Raw genomic sequence first — 24,938 nt, forward strand, 5'->3', positions numbered from 1 at the left:
TTCATCAATTATATTCATATCAATATAAACAGAACAAACATTGATCACAAAGCTGAACCTCAGTGAAACCCAGCCTCATTCATCAATTATATTCATATTAATATAAACAGAACCAACATTGATCAATGAGTTTAACCTCAGTGAAACCCAGCCTCATTCCTCAATTATATTCATATTCATATAAACAGAACCAACATTGATCACAAAGCTGAACCTCAGTGAAACCCAGCCTCATTCATCAGATATATTCATATTAATATAAACAGAATCAACATTGATCAATGAGTTTAACCTCAGTGAAACGCAGCCTCATTCCTCAATTATATTCATAGTAATATAAACAGAACAAAAATTGATCACAAAGCTGAACCTCAGTGAAACCCAGCCTCATTCATCAATTATATTCATATTAATATAAACAGAACCAACATTGATCAATGAGTTTAACCTCAGTGAAACGCAGCCTCATTCCTCAATTATGTTCATATTAATATAAACAGAACCAACATTGATCAATGAGTTTAACCTCAGTGAAACGCAGCCTCATTCCTCAATTATGTTCATATTAATATAAAGAGAACCAACATTGACCACAAAGCTGAACCTCAGTGAAACCCAGCCTCATTCATAAATTATATTCATATTAATATAAACAGAACCAACATTGATCAATGAGTTTAACCTCAGTGAAACGCAGCCTCATTGCTCAATTATATTCATATTAATATAAACAGAACCAACATTGATCAATGAGTTTAAGTTCTTTGAAACACAGCCTCATTCATTAATTATATTCATATAAATATATACAGAACCAACATTGATCACAAAGCTGAACCTCAGTGAAACCCAGCCTCATTCATCAATTATATTCATATTAATATAAACAGAACCAACATTGATTAATGAGTTTAACCTCAGTGAAACGCAGCCTCATTCCTCAATTATATTCATATAAATATAAACAGAACAAACATTGATCACAAAGCTGAACCTCAGTGAAACCCAGCCTCATTCATCAATTATATACATATTAATAGAAACAGAACAAGCATTGATCAAAAAGCTGAACCTCAGTGAAACCCAGCCTCATTCATCAATTATATTCATATTAATATAAACAGAACCGACATTGATCAAAAAGCTGAACCTCAGTGAAACCCAGCCTCATTCATCAATTATATTCATATTATTATAAACAGAACCAACAGTGATCAATGAGTTTAAGTTCTTTGAAACACAGCCTCATTCATTAATTATATTCATATAAATATATACAGAACCAACATTGATCACAAAGCTGAACCTCAGTGAAACCAAGCCTCAATCATCAATTATATTCATTTTAATATAGACAGAACCATCATTGATCAATGAGTTTAACCTCAGTGAAACCCACCTTATTCCTCAATTATATTCATATTAATATAAACAGAACCAACATTGATCACAAATTTGAACCTCATTGAAACTCAGCCTCATTCATCAATTATATACATATTAATAGAAACAGAACAAGCATTGATCAAAAAGCTGAACCTCAGTGAAACCCAGCCTCATTCATCAATTATATTCATATTAATATAAACAGAACCGACATTGATCACAAAGCTGAACCTCAGTGAAACCCAGCCTCATTCATCAATTATATTCATATTATTATAAACAGAACCAACAGTGATCAATGAGTTTAAGTTCTTTGAAACACAGCCTCATTCATTAATTATATTCATATAAATATATACAGAACCAACATTGATCACAAAGCTGAACCTCAGTGAAACCAAGCCTCAATCATCAATTATATTCATTTTAATATAGACAGAACCATCATTGATCAATGAGTTTAACCTCAGTGAAACCCACCTTATTCCTCAATTATATTCATATTAATATAAACAGAACCAACATTGATCACAAAGCTGAACCTCAGTGAAACTCAGCCTCATTCATCAATTATATACATATTAATATAAACGGAACAAGCATTGACCACAAAGCTGAACCTCAGTGAAACCCAGCCTCATTCATCAATTATATTCATATCAATATAAACAGAACAAACATTGATCAAAAAGCTGAACCTCAGTGAAACCCAGCCTCATTCATCAATTATATTCATATTAATATAAACAGAACCAACATTGATCAATGAGTTTAACCTCAGTGAAACCCAGCCTCATTCCTCAATTATATTCATATTCATATAAACAGAACCAACATTGATCACAAAGCTGAACCTCAGTGAAACCCAGCCTCATTCATCAGTTATATTCATATTAATATAAACAGAACCAACATTGATCAATGAGTTTAACCTCAGTGAAACGCAGCCTCATTCCTCAATTATATTCATAGTAATATAAACAGAACAAACATTGATCACAAAGCTGAACCTCAGTGAAACCCAGCCTCATTCATCAATTATATTCATATTAATATAAACAGAACCAACATTGATCAATGAGTTTAACCTCAGTGAAACCCAGCCTCATTCCTCAATTATATTCATATTCATATAAACAGAACCAACATTGATCACAAAGCTGAACCTCAGTGAAACCCAGCCTCATTCATCAGTTATATTCATATTAATATAAACAGAACCAACATTGATCAATGAGTTTAACCTCAGTGAAACGCAGCCTCATTCCTCAATTATATTCATAGTAATATAAACAGAACAAACATTGATCACAAAGCTGAACCTCAGTGAAACCCAGCCTCATTCATCAATTATATTCATATTAATATAAACAGAACCAACATTGATCAATGAGTTTAACCTCAGTGAAACGCAGCCTCATTCCTCAATTATGTTCATATTAATATAAACAGAACCAACATTGATCAATGAGTTTAACCTCAGTGAAACGCAGCCTCATTCCTCAATTATGTTCATATTAATATAAAGAGAACCAACATTGACCACAAAGCTGAACCTCAGTGAAACCCAGCCTCATTCATCAATTATATTCATATTAATATAAACAGAACCAACATTGATCACAAAGCTGAACCCATCCGAAGACCTCTCCTCCCGCTTTTGTTAATATATTTGAACTTTAGTCGGACATTCACACCTTCTTGCAGCTGAACCACCTCCGCTCCCTGTTTTGATCATGTATGGTCTGGCAATACTACCTTTTCTTACCCGTTTGTTAGTAATTATGGCTGGACATTCACACCTACTTGCAGCCGAACACCACCTCTCCCACTTTTGATGATGTATGGACCGGCATTCTTACCTTTTCTAACACATTTTTCAGCAATTATGGTCGGACATTCACACTTACTCACAGCCGAACAACTCCGCTCCCGCATTTGATGGTGTATAGTCGGGCATTCTCACCCTTTCTCATCAGCTTTTTGCAAATTATGATCTGACATTCACACCTGCTTTTGATAATGTATGGTTGGGCATTCGCACCTTTTCTTACCCATTTTTTACCAAATATGGTCGGACATTCACACCGTCTTACAGCGGAACACCTCTGCTCCCGCTTTTGATGGTGTATAGTCAGGCATTTGAACCTTTTCTTACCCGCTTTTTACAAACTATGGTCGGACATTCAAACCTTCTTGTAGCCGAAAACCTCCGCTCCCTCTTTTGATTATACATTGTTGGGCATTCGCACCTTATTTACAAACTATAGTCAGACATTCACACCTTGCAGCTGAGCCACCTCAGCTCCCTGTTTTGATAGTGTATGTTCGGGCATTCGAACCTATTCTTACCCCCTTTTTACAAACTATGCTCGGAGATTCACACCTACTCACAGCCGAACAACTCCGCTCCCGCCTTTGATGATGTCTTGTCCGGCATTCTAGTCTCTTCTAACACATTTTTCAGCAATTATGGTCGGACATTCACACCTACTCACAGCCGAACACTTCCGCTCCCGCATTTGATGGCGTATAGCCGGGCATTCTCACCCTTTCTCATCAGCTTTTTGCAAATTATGATCTGACATTCACACCTACTTGCAGTCGAACAGCTCTGCTCCCGCTTTTGATTATGTTTGGTTGGATATTCGAACCTTTTCTTAACTGCTTTTTACAAACTTTGGTCGGACGTTCACACCTTCTTGCAGCCGAACACATCTACTTCCACTTTTGATGGTATATATTCGGGCATTTGCACCTTTTCTTACCCGTTTTTTACAAACCATGGTCGGACTGTCACACCTTCTTGTAGCCGAACAACTCCGCTCCCCCTATTGATTGTGTACAGTCAGGTATTTTAACCTTTTCTTACCCGCTTTTTACCAACTATGGTCGGACATTCACACCGTCTTACAGCGGAACACCTCCGCTCCCGCTTTTGATGGTGTATAGTCAGGCATTTAAACCTTTTCTTACCCGCTTTTTACAAACTATGGTCGGACATTCAAACCTTCTTGTAGCCAAAAACCTCCGCACCCTCTTTTGATCATACATTGTCGGGCATTCGCACCTTTTCTTACCCGTTTTTTACAAACCATGGTCGGACTTTCACACATTCTTGTAGCCAAACACATCCGCTCCCGCTATTGATTGTGTACAGTCGGGTATTTTAACCTTTTCTTACCCACTTTTTACGAACTATGGTCGGACATTCACACCGTCTTACAGCGGAACATCTCCGCTCCCGCTTTTGATGGTGTATAGTCAGGCATTTGAACCTTTTCTTACCCGCTTTTTACAAACTATGGTCGGACATTCAAACCTTCTTGTAGCCGAAAACCTCTGCTCCCTCTTTTGATCATACATTGTCGGGCATTCGCACCTTATCTTACCCGCTTTTTACAAACTATAGTCAGACATTCACACCTTGGTGCTGAACCACCTCAGCTCCCTGTTTTGATCATGTATGGTCTGGCAATACTACCTTTTCTTACCCGTTTGTGAGTAATTATGGCTGGACATTCACACCTACTTGCAGTCGAACAGCTCTGCTCCCGCTTTTGATTATGTTTGGTTGGATATTCGAACCTTTTCTTAACTGCTTTTTACAAACTTTGGTCGGACGTTCACACCTTCTTGTAGCCGAACACTTCCGCTTCCGCTTTTGATGGTATATATTCGGGCATTCGAACCTTTTCTTACCAGCTTTTTACAAACCATGGTCGGACTGTCACACATTCTTGTAGCCGAACAACTCCGCTCCCCCTATTGATTGTGTACAGTCGGGTATTTTAACCTTTTCTTACCCGCTTTTTAACAACTATGGTCGGACATTCACACCGTCTTAGAGCGGAACACCTCCGCTCCCGCTTTTGATGGTGTATAGTCAGGCATTTGAACCTTTTCTTAGCAGCTTTTTACAAACCATGGTTGAACTTTCACACCTTCTTGTAGCCGAACAACTCCGCTCCCGCTATTGATTGTGTACAGTCAGGTATTTTAACCTTTTCTTACCCGCTTTTTACCAACTATGGTCGGACATTCACACCGTCTTACAGCGGAACAACTCCGCTCCCGCTTTTGATGGTGTATAGTCAGGCATTTGAACCTTTTCTTACCCGCTTTTTACAAACTATGGTCGGACATTCAAACCTTCTTGTAGCCGAAAACCTCCGCTCCCTCTTTTGATCATACATTGTCGGGCATTTGCACCTTTTCTTACCCGTTTTTTACAAACCATGGTCGGACTGTCACACATTCTTGTAGCCAAACACATCCGCTCCCGCTATTGATTGTGTACAGTCGGGTATTTTAACCTTTTCTTACCCGTTTTTTACCAACTATGGTCGGACATTCACACCTTCTTACAGCGGAACACCTCCGTTCCCTCTTTTGATGGTGTATGTTCGGGCATTCGAACCTTTTCTTACACGCTTTTTACAAACTATGCTCGGACATTCAAACCTTCTTGTAGCCGATCACATCCACTCCTGCTTTTGATGATGTATGGTTGGGCATTCAAACCTACTTGTTGCCCGCTTTTCATTAATTTTGGGTGGACATTCACACCTTGTCACAGCCAAACACCTCCGCTCCCTGTTTTGATCATGTATGGTTGGACATTCGCACCTTTTCTCACCCGCTTTTTGCCAACTATGGTCGGCTGTTCACAGCTTCCTCTCCACCATACTTGTATGGTGGGATATTCACACCCACTTGCATCCGAAGACCTTTTGTTGATATTTAGTCGGTCATTCGCAGCTTACCCGCTTTTGGCAAACTATGGCCTTCATGCAGCCAAACACCTCTGATCTCGCTTTTGATGATGTAAGGTTGGGCATTCAGACCTTGCTTCACCTGCTTTTCACCAAATATAGTCGGACATTCACACCTTCTTGCAGCCGAACACTTCCGCTCCACCTTTTAGTGTTCTATCACACCTTTTTTTTCACCGCATTTTATAGATTATGGTTGGAAATTCTCAACCACTCTCATCCGAAGACCTCTCCTCCCGCTTTTGTTAATATATTTGAACTTTAGTCGGACATTCACACCTTCTTGCAGCTGAACCACCTCCGCTCCCTGTTTTGATCATGTATGGTCTGGCAATACTACCTTTTCTTACCCGTTTGTTAGTAATTATGGCTGGACATTCACACCTACTTGCAGCCGAACACCACCTCTCCCGCTTTTGATGATGTATGGACCGGCATTCTTACCTTTTCTAACACATTTTTCAGCAATTATGGTCGGAGATTCACACTTACTCACAGCCGAACAACTCCGCTCCCGCATTTGATGGTGTATAGTCGGGCATTCTCACCCTTTCTCATCAGCTTTTTGCAAATTATGATCTGACATTCACACCTGCTTTTGATAATGTATGGTTGGGCATTCGCACCTTTTCTTACCCATTTTTCAGTAATTATGGGTGGACATTCACACCTTCTTGCAGCTGAACACCTCCTCTCCCGCTATTGATTGTGTACAGTCGGGTATTTTAACCTTTTCTTACCCGCTTTTTACAAACTATGGTCGGACATTCAAACCTTCTTGTAGCCGAAAACCTCCGCTCCCTCTTTTGATAATACATTGTCGGGCATTCGCACCTTTTCTTACCCGTTTTTTACAAACCATGGTCGGACTGTCACACATTCTTGTAGCCAAACACATCCGCTCCCGCTATTGATTGTGTACAGTCGGGTATTTTAACCTTTTCTTTCCCGTTTTTTACAAACTATGGTCGGACATTCACACCTTCTTACAGCGGAACACCTCCTCTCCCTCTTTTGATGGTGTATGTTTGGGCATTCGAACCTTTTCTTACACGCTTTTTACAAACTATGCTCGGACATTCAAACCTTCTTGTAGCCGATCACATCCACTCCTGCTTTTGATGATGTATGGTTGGGCATTCAAACCTACTTGTTGCCCGCTTTTCATTAATTTTGGGTGGACATTCACACCTTGTCACAGCCAAACACCTCCGCTCCCTGTTTTGATCATGTATGGTTGGACATTCGCACCTTTTCTCACCCGCTTTTTGCCAACTATGGTCGGCTGTTCACAGCTTCCTCTCCACCATACTTGTATGGTGGGATATTCACACCCACTTGCATCCGAAGACCTTTTGTTGATATTTAGTCGGTCATTCGCAGCTTACCCGCTTTTGGCAAACTATGGCCTTCATGCAGCCAAACACCTCTGATCTCGCTTTTGATGATGTAAGGTTGGGCATTCAGACCTTGCTTCACCTGCTTTTCACCAAATATAGTCGGACATTCACACCTTCTTGCAGCCGAACACTTCCGCTCCACCTTTTAGTGTTCTATCACACCTTTTTTTTCACCGCATTTTATAGATTATGGTTGGAAATTCTCAACCACTCTCATCCGAAGACCTCTCCTCCCGCTTTTGTTAATATATTTAAACTTTAGTCGGACATTCACACCTTCTTGCAGCTGAACCACCTCCGCTCCCTGTTTTGATCATGTATGGTATGGCAATACTACCTTTTCTTACCCGTTTGTTAGTAATTATGGCTGGACATTCACACCTACTTGCAGCCGTACACCACCTCTCCCGCTTTTGATGATGTATGGACCGGCATTCTTACCTTTTCTAACACATTTTTCAGCAATTATGGTCGGAGATTCACACTTACTCACAGCCGAACAACTCCGCTCCCGCATTTGATGGTGTATAGTCGGGCATTCTCACCCTTTCTCATCAGCTTTTTGCAAATTATGATCTGACATTCACACCTGCTTTTGATAATGTATGGTTGGGCATTCGCACCTTTTCTTACCCATTTTTCAGTAATTATGGGTGGACATTCACACCTTCTTGCAGCTGAACACCTCCTCTCCCGCTATTGATTGTGTACAGTCGGGCATTAGCACCTTTTCTTACCCGCTTTTTACAAACCATAGTCGGACTTTCACATCTTTTAGTAGCCGAACAACTCCGCTCCCGCTATTGATTGTGTACAGTCGGGTATTTTAACCTTTTCTTACCCGCTTTTTACCAACTATGGTCGGACATTCACACCGTCTTACAGCGGAACATCTCCGCTCCCGCTTTTGATGGTGTATAGTCAGGCATTTGAACCTTTTCTTACCCGCTTTTTACAAACTATGGTCGGACATTCAAACCTTCTTGTAGCCGAAAACCTCTGCTCCCTCTTTTGATTATACATTGTCGGGCATTCGCACCTTATCTTACCCGCTTTTTACAAACTATAGTCAGACATTCACACCTTGGTGCTGAACCACCTCAGCTCGCTGTTTTGATCATGTATGGTCTGGCAATACTACCTTTCCTTACCCGTTTGTGAGTAATTATGGCTGGACATTCACACCTACTTGCAGTCGAACAGCTCTGCTCCCGCTTTTGATTATGTTTGGTTGGATATTCGAACCTTTTCTTAACTGCTTTTTACAAACTTTGGTCGGACGTTCACACCTTCTTGCAGCCGAACACCTCCGCTTCCGCTTTTGATGGTATATATTCGGGCATTCGAACCTTTTCTTAGCAGCTTTTTACAAACCATGGTTGGACTTTCACACCTTCATGTAGCCGAACAACTCCGCTCCCGCTATTGATTGTGTACAGTCGGGTATTTTAACCTTTTCTTACCCGCTTTTTACCAACTATGGTCGGACATTCACACCGTCTTACAGCGGAACACCTCCGCTCCCGCTTTTGATGGTGTATTGTCAGGCATTTGAACCTTTTCTTACCTGCTTTTTACAAACTATGGTCGGACATTCAAACCTTCTTGTAGCCAAAAACCTCCGCTCCCTCTTTTGATCATACATTGTCGGGCATTCGCACCTTTTCTTACCCGTTTTTTACAAACTATGGTTGGACTTTCAAACCTTCTTGTAGCCCAACACATCCACTCCTGCTTTTGATGATGTATGTTTGGGCATTCGCACCTTTTCTTACCCATTTTTCAGTAATTATGGGTGGACATTCACACCTTCTTGCAGATGAACACCTCCTCTCCCGCTTATGATGGTGTATAGTCGGGCTTTCAAGCCTTTTCTTACCCGGTTTTTACAAATTATAGTTGGACATTCAGACCTTCTTACAGCCGAAAACCTCCACTCCCTCTTTTGATCATACATTGTCGGGCATTAGCACCTTTTCTTACCCGCTTTTTACAAACCATAGTCGGACTTTCACATCTTTTAGTAGCCGAACAACTCCGCTCCCGCTATTGATTGTGTACAGTCGGGTATTTTAACCTTTTCTTACCCGCTTTTTACCAACTATGGTCGGACATTCACACCTTCTTACAGCGGAACACCTCCGCTCCCTCTTTTGATGGTGTATGTTCGGGCAGTCAAACCTTTTCTTACCTGCTTTTTACAAACTATGGTCAGACATTCAACCCTTTTTGGAGCCGAACACATCCACTCCTGCTTTTGATTATGTATAGTTAGGCATTTGCACCTTTTCTTACCCATTTTTCAGTAATTATGGGTGTACATTCACACCTTCTTGCAGCCGAACACCTCCGCTCCCTCTTTTGATCATACATTTTCGGGCATTCGCACCTTTTCTTACCCGCTTTTTACAAACCATGGTCGTACTTTCACACCTTTTAGTAGCCGAACAACTCCGCACCCGCTACTGATTGTGTACAGTCGGGTATTTTAACCTTTTCTTACCCGTTTTTTACCAACTATGGTCGGACATTCACACCTTCTTACAGCGGAACACCTCCGCTCCCTCCTTTGATGGTGTATGTTCGGGCATTTGAACCTTTTCTTACCCGCTTTTTACAAACTATGGTCAGACGTTCAAACCTTCTTGTAGCCGAACATATCCACTCCTGCTTTTGATGATGTATGGTTGGGCATTCAAACCTACTTGTTGCCCGCTTTTCATTAATTATGGGTGGACATTCACACCTTGTCTCAGCCAAACACCTCCGCTCCCTGTTTTGATCATGTATGGTTTGACATTCGCACCTTTGCTTACCTTCTTTTTATACTGATTGCTCAAGATTAAGTTGTTCTTTCTCAAACTACAAATTTTTTTTAATTGTTTAAACTTGATTTGAAGTGGATAAATAAGGAAGACAAACAGTTTTAAGTCAGGCTGATAGCAATTAATTTTATAGCAAAATCTGTATTTCGTCATTTGTCGAGTGATGCTTATTGCTGAAGAAGTTCTTTCTCATTCTACAAAGTACAACGTTGTTTATCATTGAAACTTGATTAGACATGAATAAATATGAAGGACAAAGCAGTCTTAACTTGGTTTGAGTTAAGGAATTCGTTTTATAGGAGAATCCGAATTCGTGCATAACTCGTAAAATAGAGCTTATTTTCGGATTCCTAAAGAATGAGTCTGGTTCTTTCTCATAATACAAAGTTTGTTGTTTATTGTTGAAACTTCATCAGACCGTTAGATATAGTCGGACTCACCTCGATGTACGGCTTGGGATCTGGAACCAGTACTCTTGAGAGGGGTTGGACTCTCTTCCACTCTGGAGTTGCCCGTGGTGAGAGGCGCAGAGCAGGTGTGGGCATACTTATTGCCCCCCGGCTGTGTGCCAGTACATTGGGGTTTACCCCAGTGAACGAGAGGGTAGCCTCCCTCCGACTTGGGTGGGGGGACGAGTCCTGACTGTTGTTTGTGCCTATGCGCCAAACAGCAGTTCAGAGTACCTACCCTTTTTGGAGTCTCTGGGGGAGGAACTGGAGAATGCTCCTACCGGAGACTCCCTCATTCTGCTGGGGGACTTCAATGCTCACGTGGGCAATGACAGTGAGACCTGGAGGGGTGTGATTGGGAAGAACGGCCCCCCCGATCTGAATCAGAGTGGTGTTATGTTGTTGGACTTCTGTGCCAGTCATAGACTGTCCATAACGAACACCATGTTCAGGCATAAGGGTGTCCATATGTGCACTTGGCACCAGGACACCCTTGGCCGCAGTTCGATGATCGACTTTGTGGTTGTATCATCGGACTTGCGGCCGTATGTCCTGGACACTCGGGTGAAGAGAGGGGCGGAGCTGTCAACTGATCACCACCTGGTGGTGAGTTGGCTCCGCTGGTGGGGGAGGATGCCGATCAGACCTGGCAGGCCCAAACGTATTGTGAGGGTCTGCTGGGAGCGTTTGTCAGAATCCCCCGTCAGAAGGAGCTTTAACTCCCACCTCCGGCAGAGCTTCAACCATATTTGAGGTGGGGGACATTGAATGGGCCATGTTCCGTGACTCCATTGCTGAGGCAGCTGGTCGGAGTTGTGGCCGTAAGGTGGTCGGTGCCTGTCGTGGCGGCAACTCTCGAACCTGCTGGTGGACACCAGTGGTGAGGGAAGCCGTCAAGCTGAAGAAGGAGTCCTATCGGGCCTTTTTGGCCAGTGGGACCCTGGAAGAAGCTGATAGGTACCGACGGGCCAGACGGGCCGCGGCTTCGGCGGTTGCTGAGGCAAAAACTCGGGCCTGGGAGGAGTTCGGTGAGACCATGGAGAACGATTTCCGGACGGCCTCGAAAAGATTCTGGTCCACCATCCGGCGTCTCAGGGGGGGGAAGCGGATCACAGTCAACACTGTTTACAGTGCGGACGGGGCTTTGCTGACCTCAACTAGGGATGTTGTGAGTCGGTGGGGGGAGTACTTCGAGGAACTCCTCAATCCTACCAACACGTGCTCGGAAGAGGCAGAGTCGGAGAGCTCGGAGACGGGGCCTCCCATTTCTGGGGCTGAGGTTGCCGAGGTGGTTAAAAAGTTCCTCGGTGGCAAGGCCCCGGGGGTGGATGAGGTCCGTCCTGAGTTTCTCAAGGCTCTGGATGTTGTAGGGCTGTCTTGGCTGACACGCCTCTGCAGTATCGCGTGGACATCGGGGACAGTGCCTCTGGACTGGCCGATTGGGGTGGTGGTCCCCCTCTTTAAAAAGAGGGACCGGAGGGTGTGTTCCAACTATAGGGGTATCACACTCCTCAGCCTCCCTGGTAAGGTCTATTCGGGGGTATTGGAGAGGAGGATCCGTCGGATAATCGAGCCTCGGATTCAGGAGATGCAGTGTGGCTTTCGTCCTGGCCGTGGAACAGTGGACCAGCTCTATACCCTCGGCAGGATCCTGGAGGGTGCATGGGAGTTCGCCCAACCAGTCTACATGTGTTTTGTGGACTTGGAGAAAGCGTTCGACCGTGTCCCTCGTGGAGTCCTGTGGGGGGTGCTCCGGGAATATGGAGTGCCGGACCCCTTGATAGGGGCCGTTCGGTCTCTGTATGACCGGTGCCAGAGTTTGGTCCGCATTGCCGGCAGTAAGTCGGATACGTTTCCGGTGAGAGTTGGACTCCGTCAGGGCTGCCCTTTGTCACCGATTCTGTTCCTAACTTTTATGGACAGAATTTCTAGGCGGAGCCAGGGCGTTGAGGGTGTCCCATTTGGCGACCTCAGAATCGGGTCTCTGCTTTTTGCAGATGATGTGGTTCTGTTAGCGTCGTCAGGCCGTGACCTTCAGCTCTCACTGGAGTGATTCGCAGCCGAGTGTGAAGTGGCTGGGATGAGAATCAGCACCTCCAAATCCGAGACTATGGTTCTCAGCCGGAAAAGGGTGGAATGCTCTCTCCGGGTCGGGAATGAGATCCTTCCCCAAGAGGAGGAGTTCAAGTATCTCGGGGTCTTGTTCACGAGTGACGGACGAATGGAGCGGGAGATTGACGGGCGGATCGGTGCGGCGCCTGCAGTGTTGCAGGCTCTGCACCGACCCGTCGTTGTGAAGAGGGAGCTGAGCCAGAAGGCGAAGCTCTCTACTTACTGGTCAATCTACGTTCCCATCCTCACCTATGGTCACGAGTTGTGGGTAGTGACCGAAAGAACAAGATCGCGAATACAAGCGGCCGAAATGGGTTTCCTCCGCAGGGTGTCTGGGCTCTCCCTTAGAGATAGGGTGAGAAGCTCAGTCATCCGGGAGGGGCTCGGAGTAGAACCGCTGCTCCTCCGCATTGAGAGGAGTCAGATGAGGTGGCTCGGGCATCTGGTTAGGATGCCCCCTGGGCGCCTCCCTGGGGAGGTGTTCCGGGCACGTCCCACTGGGAGGAGACCCCGGGGGAGACCCAGGACACGTTGGAGAGACTATGTCTCTCGGCTGGCCTGGGAACGCCTCGGGGTCCCCCCGGAAGAGCTGGAGGAAGTGGCCGGGGACAGAGACGTCTGGGTTTCTCTGCTCAAGCTGCTGCCCCCGCGACCCGACCCCCGGATAAGCGGCAGATGATGGATGGATGGATGGATATATCCTCCACCAACCAGACTTACAACCCCCGACTAGGGTAGCAGAATTTCTAAGCAGCTGTACCCCAAAACTACTATCAAAAATATATAAATTATTGTCTAAGATAGATGACACAATGTCTCTTCCATCCTCAAAATGGGAGGCAGATTTATCCATCAGTTCTGGTCATAGCTTCTAACCACAAATATGTTTGAACACCTTCATAAAGACTCGAAATCCTAATTTACAGCTCATACAATACAAAATCCTTCATAGAACACACTATACAGGACAAAGGATGTTCAGGATGGGTCTAACACACTCAAACATCTGCTCACATTGCACAGATAACACACCTGATGATTATGCACACGCTTTGTGGTTTTCTGCGCCTGTCCAGAAGTTCTGGCTTGAAGTCTGTGAGGACCTGTCAACATGGCTAAAGTGTAGCATCCCTGCATGCCCCACACTGTGCATACTGGGTGACTTAGACAACATCAACATGGAAATTAACTCAGCACACATGGTTGTCACAGTGATATGTATCGCAAAGAAAACTATTCTCATGAACTGGAAAGCGAAGAACAATCTGTGTATTAACCAGTTTAGAAATTTTCTTTTAGATTATATTAGCATGGAAACAATGTCTGCCTCCTCAAAACATCAATTGGCTGAATTTCATTCTCTCTGGTCCCCTCTGATTAGTTTTATCACATAGTGGTGGTGGTGGGTTGCTGGGTGATGGTGGGTCTCAGGCCCAGGCTGCTGCAACTGGTGTGACCGGGTGGTTTGTTTGTTTGTTTTTTGTAGAGGTCCTCCTGGGGGGGGTTGGGTTGAGTGGGGTGGGGCGGGATGGGTACCTTCTGGGGGTACAGTAGCTCCCGGAATATGGTCGCTGCAGGCCCCGAGCCTGGTGGACATCAGGCCCTCCTGCCCATTGTTGGCTCCCAGGTAGCGGGGATGCCTATTGCAGCCAGTCCCTGGCTGCCCTCTCTGGGGGAGAGTAGCTCCCCCGGTATATATCCCCATACCCCTCTCCCTTCTGGCTCCTGTACACAGCACACACTCACACATGAAGGGTTTTGGGGGCGTGTGTGTTCGGTGGGGTGTAGTGGATGGGGCCACGTAGGTGGTCCCCTTTGGTTGCACTCTGCAGTTCCCTGCCCCTGTTTTAATTACACCTTAGACATTACTACTTATCAAACACACTCACACACACACATTAGGTCTTGGGGGGTGGTTACACTGAGTGGCATCTGGTGGGCGGGGCTCTTTGGGTATGTAGGCTGCCCAGAGTGCCGCGCTCCCAGTTCTACAAGTTTGGCTGCCCCTCAATTTTAATTGCTCACTATTAGAAAATATTGAAGAGCCAGAAGGGTGAGGGGAGGGGTCTTCTTCGCACACCCCTGCTTCCTGGTGTCTGCTCGGGGCAGGAGGGGCCAGGAGGATTAATTAATTGTTCTGCTGGTTCGGGGTCTGTGGTGGCTGGGGGGTTGCTGGCCTCCTGGTGTGCCCGCTGCACTACACCCCAGCAGAGTCGAGGGAGGTAGGATGTGTGGATGTGTGGATGTATGGGACGTGAAAGTGTGTGTGGTAATGATTGGGCCTGGATCTGGGACTTGCTGTCGCCTGGCCTGCCTGTGTTTCTCCCGATGGGGCATCAGCGTTGCCTCTCCCCACTGCTCGCGACTTCACCCACCTGTGGGCACGTCTTGACTCCCAGGGCACTTGGCCAGGGGCGCTGGGGCAGGCGCTGACCCACTTTGTGGCTGTCTGGGGCGCTTGGCCCTCCTGGGTATTGGGTGGGGCCTCTGCCGGGGGGTTTGGGGGCGCTCGGGCTCCTGGGGCCCAGGTCCAGTGCACGGCCCATGTCTGGGCGGCTGGGGCCTGGCGGGGTCGGTGGGCTGTTGCCCCTGGTTCCCGGAGTGCCTCTGCCCTATGCTTATGGGGGCTCTTTCCGGGGGCTTCCTCTGCAGTCTTCTGGGTGGATGCGTGGTTGCCCCTGCGGTGGGCTGCCTGGGTTCTGTGCTCTGTGGGGGCTGCTGGTGGCCTGGGTCTTGTGGCCCTCTCTGCCTGCTTCTGATTGCTTGGGGGGGGGCTGTGGATTGTGGCCCTGTACGCTTATACACTCATAACTAAGCACGGTTATCATGTAGGTCCTGTGCCATGGGTGTTGCATGTTCTCACACACACACACACACATTCATTAGTCCAGTAGCATGGTCACTAAGCAGTTGATGTATTATCATGTCGTCTCAGGTCATCTATATCCACAGCTGTGTTGTATGCGATTGCCGCTTCTTGTGCTTGTTTTTGTTTGTTTGTGTGTTTGTTTTTTCTCTGCTTGTCTGCTTTCCGGTGCTCCTGGTGGCGCTAAGGCTGGATTCCCCTCATAGGCCATGGATTGTTGTCTGTTTTATTTTTTACAGGTGTAGCAGCTGGTTGTCTGGTTTTTGTTTCTATTTTTGTTCTGTTTCCTCTTCTTTCCTCTTCTTCTTTCCTTGTCCCCCGGTCCGGTTCAGTTCAGTTCATGTCATATATTGTAAACAGAAATAAATAAATTGGCATCAAGGGGAGCTTTACATTTATAAAACTTCCCTTGGCAAAACAAATCTGTTTGGCATCAAAGGTATTCAGACTACAATTCTTCTGACATAATGCTGAACAGGACAAGGGGAAAAAAAAGTAAAGAAGACAGTTCTGCCGAAAGCCAGGGATAGACCTGTTCTAAGTTCTATACTTTTTAAAAGGGGCGTGTTTATCAACTATGGAATTAGAAGATTTACAAAAATGGTCAAGTGCTAGATCTTCATCTGGGATTTTAACAGTGTCATATAACTATTCAACAGATCAGTTAAAAAAAAGCCTGCTCATGGAGATGTTTCAGGATCTGGATACCAAGCGTGGACCTAATGTTTTCATTTTTGCAATTCTGATACAGGCTATTGAGCAGTGATAACTAACACCAAGTTCGGATACTGCCGATTTTCTACCTTTGATTTGTTAAGATTGAGCCAATCAGGGACAACCTTGAAGGATCTCTTTGGTTTTGTAGGATCTGTAATTACCTGAGAAAGGTTGATATTGGTACACACCTTTTTTAAATGATCAGAGGCAGAGTTCAACTTGTTTAAATTAAAATTGCCACACAGAGATTGGGTTTAGGCCACATGCACACAGAATGACATCAACAAATATAAGAAATATTAAACATTTACACATAGATTTTTGAATATATGTAGAGGAATGATACTTTGAAATGTGCTCATTGCGGAGTTATGATCAGTTGAGTAATGAAGGTTGAACTATTCTGGGAAAGAGGTTCTATTCCCAGCATCATGATGGACACTCCTGATATAGAAGGTTTCGCTAACGCATTGGAATTGTTTTACTATTTTCATATGCATGTGCAATGAAGAATTGCTTGCTGCTGATAAATGCAAAGAAGAACAGCTTACACATAGATGCTCACATATAGGCTGCTGAATGCAATGAAGACCTGCTTATCAAGTAAAGTTCAATGTCAATGTGTAATATTCAATTAGGATTTGCAAAACAGTGAAGTTAAACAATGAATGGGTCCATAGTCGGTATGAGAAGACTACAGGAATATTTACCTGGGTGTACGTTCAAACAGAGATGAGAAAATTGCGATAAATAATTGTTTGTTTGTTTGTTTGTTAGTATGTATATGAATGTTATGTGTATAAACTGTGTTGAGTTATAGTTACTCAGTAGTGTCTCAGTGAAACAACCGACGGGGGAAGCCTTGCGGTGACAACAAAAGCAGTGTTTTACTGATCAGTCAAGTTGCTCCAGTGTACTCCATACAAACTGGTTGGCTACTGAAGGGATAGAAAATGGGGAATACTTGTTTTAAAGCAAACAAGGAATTAGATGGGAAAAATACATGTTTTAACGGGACCCAGACAATATTAAATACTCAGACAGATGGGAGAAGAAGTGTAGTTTTGTAGGAAATCACAAAATTATTACATAGAATTAGTGAAATCAATTGAAGAATGCCTTTCTGAAGAGCTGTTTACCACAGATGAGCAGCTTTGCGACCAAGCACATTGTAGATCGCTTTACTGCCAAAATGATCTAATTTAATGGATTGGTTTAGACATACATAACAGCATTTTAAGAACAAAGAGAGAAACAAAAAGGGACAACGCTTCATGGTGGAAGGGGATGTATAAATAACTGTGTATATGATGAAGGGGGTGGCAACACCCATTCCGAAATCCCGCCATTCCGACATCCCGCTATTCCGACATCCCACCATTCCGACATCCCACCATTCTGACATCCCACCATTCCGACATGCAAACGTCCCACCATTCCGACATCCCACCATTGCGACATCCCGCTATTCTGACGTTCAAATGTCCCACCATTCCGACAAGGCTTTCCGTATAAGGAAATGTGTGTTACTCAACAGGTGAGTCCCTTCTTTCTGTTCATGCAATTTATATGTTTAACACATGTTTATTGACAAGCGTTATTAAAAACACAAAGTCTCGGCAACTGGAGGAGGAGAAGCAGTCCGCGGTGGTTTTCAATCACACACTCCAATGCCACTTGTTTCAACTTCCGAAAATTTAATCCAGGAAAAAAAGGCTTACAAACATGGACCAAAACGGCTCCATAACACGCACAAGAATCCAAAAGAAACGAAAGTTAACTAAAAGAAAGCAAATAAACAGTATGAAGTGGTCAAAATTGGTTTTACGCATGCCTATGTGCGTCTGGCACATGCGTCTTCGGGCTCTCCCACGTTGGTTTGTGGATGAAAGCTATATGTTCAGCTGTAATGTCATGTAAAAACAATCTCTACATGACATTTACTCCCAGGTGTGACCAGTTAGGTCCTTAAGATATCAACAGGCTGTATAAAGCTACAACCGTTGCGGCTGTGTGTTTGTGCCAAATGCGCAAAACCCATCCGCGCTTCCCAAAATTGGAGTGAGTACTCATAAATCACGTGAATAACATGAATAAACATTTTTACTGCATTTTGTTGTGTTTTATACGTTCTATGCTGTCATTTCTCTCTTCTCCTATTGGCAAGGCAAGGCAGAGTGCTCGCAACTGTGTCCTGTGCAGTAGCCGTGATATCTGTAATTGCAATTATTACTTTTGCATATGATGACAGCGTGCAAAAGACGCATGGGCTCTGTGGAGAGCTCCGCTCCAGCTGGCTGCTGTGACAGCTCACTGACACTGTATTTCTGCTTAATCAGTTTCAGTCTCGCCAGAGTTACATTAATATCTGTATTTTTATATTTGAAATTCAGGGGATTTTGATAATAGATTATTAAAGTTTGTTTGCGAGGCTGTGGCCTCTGCATTGGCAAAGCTTGTGCGCCAAACTTTAGGGCGTATTTGCGCCGGCATATCATTAGTGCAAAATGTTTTGGGTAAAAAATAGGCTATTAAAAGGAACTGTCGGAATGGCGGTATGTTAAAAAAAACAAAAAACATACCGCCATTCCGACCATAGGAGGAAAAAAGTGTCGGAATGGTGGGACGTTTGATAAAAAATTAAGTGTCGCCATTCCGACAATTGGAGACCCATGTCGGAATGGCGAGATGTCGGAATAGCAGCATGTAACCATGATGAAGGAGAGACCATTTGAGCAGCACAGCCATTTCGCAGCACAGGGACAGCAATCCAAGTTACAGGATCTCCCACGTGGTATCACCTGTCACATTGTGTCAAGGCATCAAAAGAAGAAAAAATCACCAAACTCAAGGACAAAAAGACGAAGACTCCGGTGAACGAAGACAGAGGACTGACAAACCAGAAATACAAAAGGATTCTCGATATCAAGATCCAGCAGAAGAGGCTAACAATGCCACGAACACTTACGATGCTGGGAATGATGCCAGCAATGAACAGAGAAGAAGATTCAGTGTCATCAATCTGCATTACGTGCCTCTAATGAGGGGGTGAATATAGAATCCTCAACGATTACAACGTCTCTGGGAACTGTGACAACAACAAGGTTTAAACCATTTTGATATATATTGTAACCTATTGTCTAAGGAATAGTGCTGAAAATGAGGTAAATCTAATCCACCACTGTCCTTGGTCTTCTGTAGGGTTTTTAAACTAATACGTGGTGGTTTGTTTTTCCACAGAAATTTGGAGATGCATGAATCTAGTGACTTAAACCAGATCATTGAGAACAAATAGTTAACTTTTGGTAGTATCATCATTTTAATGGATGTAACTCTCCCCATAAGTGATATAGGTAAGGACTTCCAACGAGAGATCATCCTCTACTGTCTTTAATAATTGCACATAATTTAGCTTTGTTAGCTCTGAGAGCCTGGAGGAAATGTTTATGCCTAAATATCTAATATTTCCTGACTGTAAAGTGATCGCAGGTATATTATGGACCCTACAGTTAATGGGCAGAACTGTGGTCTTAGACCAGTTGATAGAGTAGTCAGAAAGTGCTGAGAATTTATTTATGAGTGTGATCGTGTGACTGAGAGACGTCTGTGAGTTCTGAAGGAAAAGTAATACATCATCAGCATAAAGACTTATTTTATGCTCAATATTTTGGGATTAATTACTCACAAACGGGTAAGAAAAGGTAGTATTGCCAGACCATACATGATCAAAACAGGGAGTGGAGGTGGTTCAGCTGCAAGGTGTGAATGTCTGACTATAGTTTGTAAAAAGCGGGTAAGATAAGGTGCGAATGCCCGACAATGTATGATCAAAAGAGGGAGCGGAGGTTTTTGGCTACAAGAAGGTTTGAATGTCCGACCATAGTTTGTAAAAAGCGGGTAAGAAAAGGTTACCATACATCATCAAAAGCAGGAGTGGATGTGTTTGGCTACAAGAAGATTTGAATGTCCATCAATAATTGCTTTAAAACATGAAAGAAAATTTTCGAATATCAAACCGCACATGATCATAAGCGGGAGAGGAGTTGTTCAACTGCAAGAAGGTGTGAATGTCCACCCATAATTACTGAAAAATGGGTAAGAAAAGGTGAAAATGCCCAACCATACATCATCAAAAGCAGGAGTGGATGTGTTCGGCTACAAGAAGGTTTGAATGTCCGACCATAGTTTGTAAAAAGCGGGTAAGAAAAGGTTCGAATGCCCGAACATAGACCATCAAAAGAGGGAGCGGAGGTGTTCCGCTGTAAGAAGGTGTAAATGTCCGACCATAGTTTGTAAAAAGCGGGTAAGAAAAGGTTCAAATGCCTGACTATACACAATCAAAAGCGGGAGCGGAGGTGTTCGGCTACAAGAAGGTGTGAAAGTTCAACCATGGTTTGTAAAAAGCTGCTAAGAAAAGGTTCGAATGCCCGAATATATACCATCAAAAGCGGAAGCGGAGGTGTTCGGCTGCAAGAAGGTGTGAACGTCCGACCAAAGTTTGCAAAAAGCAGTTAAGAAAAGGTTCGAATGCCCGAATATATACCATCAAAAGCGGGAGCAGAGCTGTTCGACTGCAAGTAGGTGTGAATGTCCAGCCATAATTACTCACAAACGGGTAAGAAAAGGTAGTATTGCCAGACCATTCATGATCAAAACAGGGAGCTGAGGTGGTTCAGCTGCAAGGTGTGAATGTCTGACTATAGTTTGTAAAAAGCGGGTAAGACAAGGTGCGAATGCCCGACAATGTATGATCAAAAGAGGGCGTGGAGGTCTTCGGCTTCAAGGTCTGAATGTCCAACCATAATTTCTAAAAACCGGGTAAGAAAAGGCTCGAAAGCGGGAGCGGGAGGTTTTCAGCTGCAAATCCTTCACTCAAACCAAGTGAAAACTGCTTTGTCCTTCATATTTATCAATGTCTAGATCGACTTCAACAAAGAACAACATTGTACTTTGCAGTAAAGAAAGAGCAAATCAAAAGGTTTAGGAATCCGATTATTGATTTTACTATAAATGAATGCTTTCACTCAAACTATGTTAAAACTACTTTGTCCTTCATATTTATCAATGTCTAGATTGACTTCAACAAAGAACAACACTGGATTTTGCAGTAGAAGAAAGAGCATCACTGAAGGATCAGTAATCCGAGAATAAGCTTATTTTCATACGTTCTGCATGATTTGGGATTTTATGTATAAAATGAATTCCTTCACTCAAACCAAGTGAAAACTGCTTTGTCCTTCATATTTATCAATGTCTAGATTTACTTCAAAAAAGAACAACATTGTATTTTGCAGTAGTAGACAGAGCAACACTTGAAGGAACAGGAATCCGAGAATAAGCTTATTTTCATACGTTCTGCATGATTTGGGATTTTATGTATAAAATGAATTCCTTTACTCAAACTATGTTAAAACTGCTTTGTCCTTCATATTTATCAATGTCTAGATTGACTTCAACAAAGAACAACATTGTATTTTGCAGTAGAAGAAATAGCAACACTGAAGGATCAGGAATCCGAAAACACGCTTATTTTCATACGTTCTGCTTGATTTGGGATTTTGCTATAAAATTAATTCCTTCACTCAAACAAAGTGGAAACTGCTTTGTCCTTCATATTTATCAATGTCTATATCGATTTCAACAAAGAACAAGGCTGTATTTTGCAGTATAGGAAAGAGCAACACTGGAGGATCAGGAATCCGAGAATAAGCTTACTTTCATGAGTCCTGCACGATTTCGGATTTTCCTATAAAATGAATTGCTTTGCTCAAACCAAGTTAAAATTGCTTTGTCCTTCATAGTTATCCATGTCTAAAATGTATCAAGCATAAAGTTCCTCATATTACCCTGAATGAGAAAGAAGCATCCCTTTGTTTGAGCAATACGTTCCTTTTGCGGAGTTATGCATGATTTCGGATTTTGCTATAAAATTCATTCCTTCACACCTTTTTTTTCCCACCACATTTTATAGATTATGGTTGGAAATTTCACCCACTCTAATCCGAAGACCTCTCCTCCCGCTTTTGTTAATATATTTGAACTTTAGTTGGACATTCACCCCTTTTTGCAGCTAAACCACCTCCGCTCCCTGTTTTGATCATGTATGGTCTGGCAATACTACCTTTTCTTACCCGTTTGTGAGTAATTATGGCAGGACATTCACACCTACTTGCAGTCGAACAGCTCTGCTCCCGCTTTTGATTATGTTTGGTTGGATATTCGAACCTTTTCTTAACTGCTTTTTACAAACTTTGGTCGGACGTTCACACCTTGCAGCCGAACACCTCCGCTTCCACTTTTGATGGTGTATATTCGGGCATTCGAACCTTTTCTTACCAGCTTTTTACAAACCATGGTTGGACTTTCACACCTTCTTGTAGCCGAACAACTCCGCTCCCCCTATTGATTGTGTACAGTCGGGTATTTTAACCTTTTCTTACCCGTTTTTTACAAACCATGGTCGGACTTTCAAACCTTCTTGTAGCCCAAAACATCCACTCCTGCTTTTGATGATGTATGTTTGGGCATTTGCACCTTTTCTTACCCATTTTTCAGTAATTATGGGTGGACATTCACACCTTCTTGCAGCTGAACACCTCCTCTCCCGCTTATGATGGTGTATAGTCGGGCTTTCAAGCCTTTTCTTACCCGGTTTTTACAAATTATAGTTGGACATTCAGACCTTCTTACAGCCGAAAACCTCCACTCCCTCTTTTGATCATACATTGTTGGGCATTAGCACCTTTTCTTACCCGCTTTTTACAAACCATAGTCGGACTTTCACATCTTTTAGTAGCCGAACAACTCCGCTCCCGCTATTGATTGTGTACAGTCGGGTATTTTAACCTTTTCTTACCCGCTTTTTACCAACTATGGTCGGACATTCACACCTTCTTACAGCGGAACACCTCCGCTCCCTCTTTTGATGGTGTATGTTCGGGCAGTCAAACCTTTTCTTACCTGCTTTTTACAAACTATGGTCAGACATTCAACCCTTCTTGGAGCCGAACACATCCACTCCTGCTTTTGATTATGTATAGTTGGGCATTCGCACCTTTTCTTACCCATTTTTCAGTAATTATGGGTGTACATTCACACCTTCTTGCAGCCGAACACCTCCGCTCTCTCTTTTGATCATACATTTTCGGGCATTCGCACCTTTTCTTACCCGCTTTTTACAAACCATGGTCGGACTTTCACACCTTTTAGTAGCCGAACAACTCCGCACCCGCTACTGATTGTGTACAGTCGGGTATTTTAACCTTTTCTTACCCGTTTTTTACCAACTATGGTCGGACATTAACACCTTCTTACAGCGGAACACCTCCGCTCCCTCCTTTGATGGTGTATGTTTGGGCATTTGAACCTTTTCTTACCCGCTTTTTACAAACTATGGTCAGACGTTCAAACCTTCTTGTAGCCGAACATATCCACTCCTGCTTTTGATGATGTATGGTTGGGCATTCGAACCTACTTGTTGCCCGCTTTTCATTAATTATGGGTGGACATTCACACCTTGTCTCAGCCAAACACCTCCGCTCCCTGTTTTGATCATGTATGGTTTGACATTCGCACCTTTGCTTACCTTCTTTTTATACTGATTGCTCAAGATTAAGTTGTTCTTTCTCAAACTACAAAATTTTTTTAATTGTTGAAACTTGATTTGAAGTGGATAAATAAGGAAGACAAACAGTTTTAAGTCAGGCTGATAGCAATTAATTTTATAGCAAAATCTGTATTTCGTCATTTGTCGAGAGATGCTTATTGCTGAAGAAGTTCTTTCTCATTCTAAAAAGTACAACGTTGTTTATCATTGAAACTTGATTAGACATGAATAAATATGAAGGACAAAGCAGTCTTAACTTGGTTTGAGTTAAGGAATTCGTTTTATAGGAGAATCCGAATTCGTGCATAACTCGTAAAATAGAGCTTATTTTCGGATTCCTAAAGAATGAGTCTGGTTCTTTCTCATAATACAAAGTTTGTTGTTTATTGTTGAAACTTCATCAGACCGTTAGATATAGTCGGACTCACCTCGACGCACGGCTTGGGATCTGGAACCAGTACTCTTGAGAGGGGTTGGACTCTCTTCCACTCTGGAGTTGCCCGTGGTGAGAGGCGCAGAGCAGGTGTGGGCATACTTATTGCCCCCCGGCTGTGTGCCAGTACATTGGGGTTTACCCCAGTGAACGAGAGGGTAGCCTCCCTCCGCCTTTGGGTGGGGGGACGAGTCCTGACTGTTGTTTGTGCCTATGCGCCAAACAGCAGTTCAGAGTACCTACCCTTTTTGGAGTCTCTGGGGGAGGCACTGGAGAATGCTCCTACCGGAGACTCCCTCATTCTGCTGGGGGACTTCAATGCTCACGTGGGCAATGACAGTGAGACCTGGAGGGGTGTGATTGGGAGGA

The sequence above is a fragment of the Leuresthes tenuis genome, unplaced genomic scaffold (assembly GCF_036924035.1).
Source record: "Leuresthes tenuis unplaced genomic scaffold, fLeuTen1.0.hap1 SCAF_15, whole genome shotgun sequence".
Taxonomy (NCBI): domain Eukaryota; kingdom Metazoa; phylum Chordata; class Actinopteri; order Atheriniformes; family Atherinopsidae; genus Leuresthes; species Leuresthes tenuis.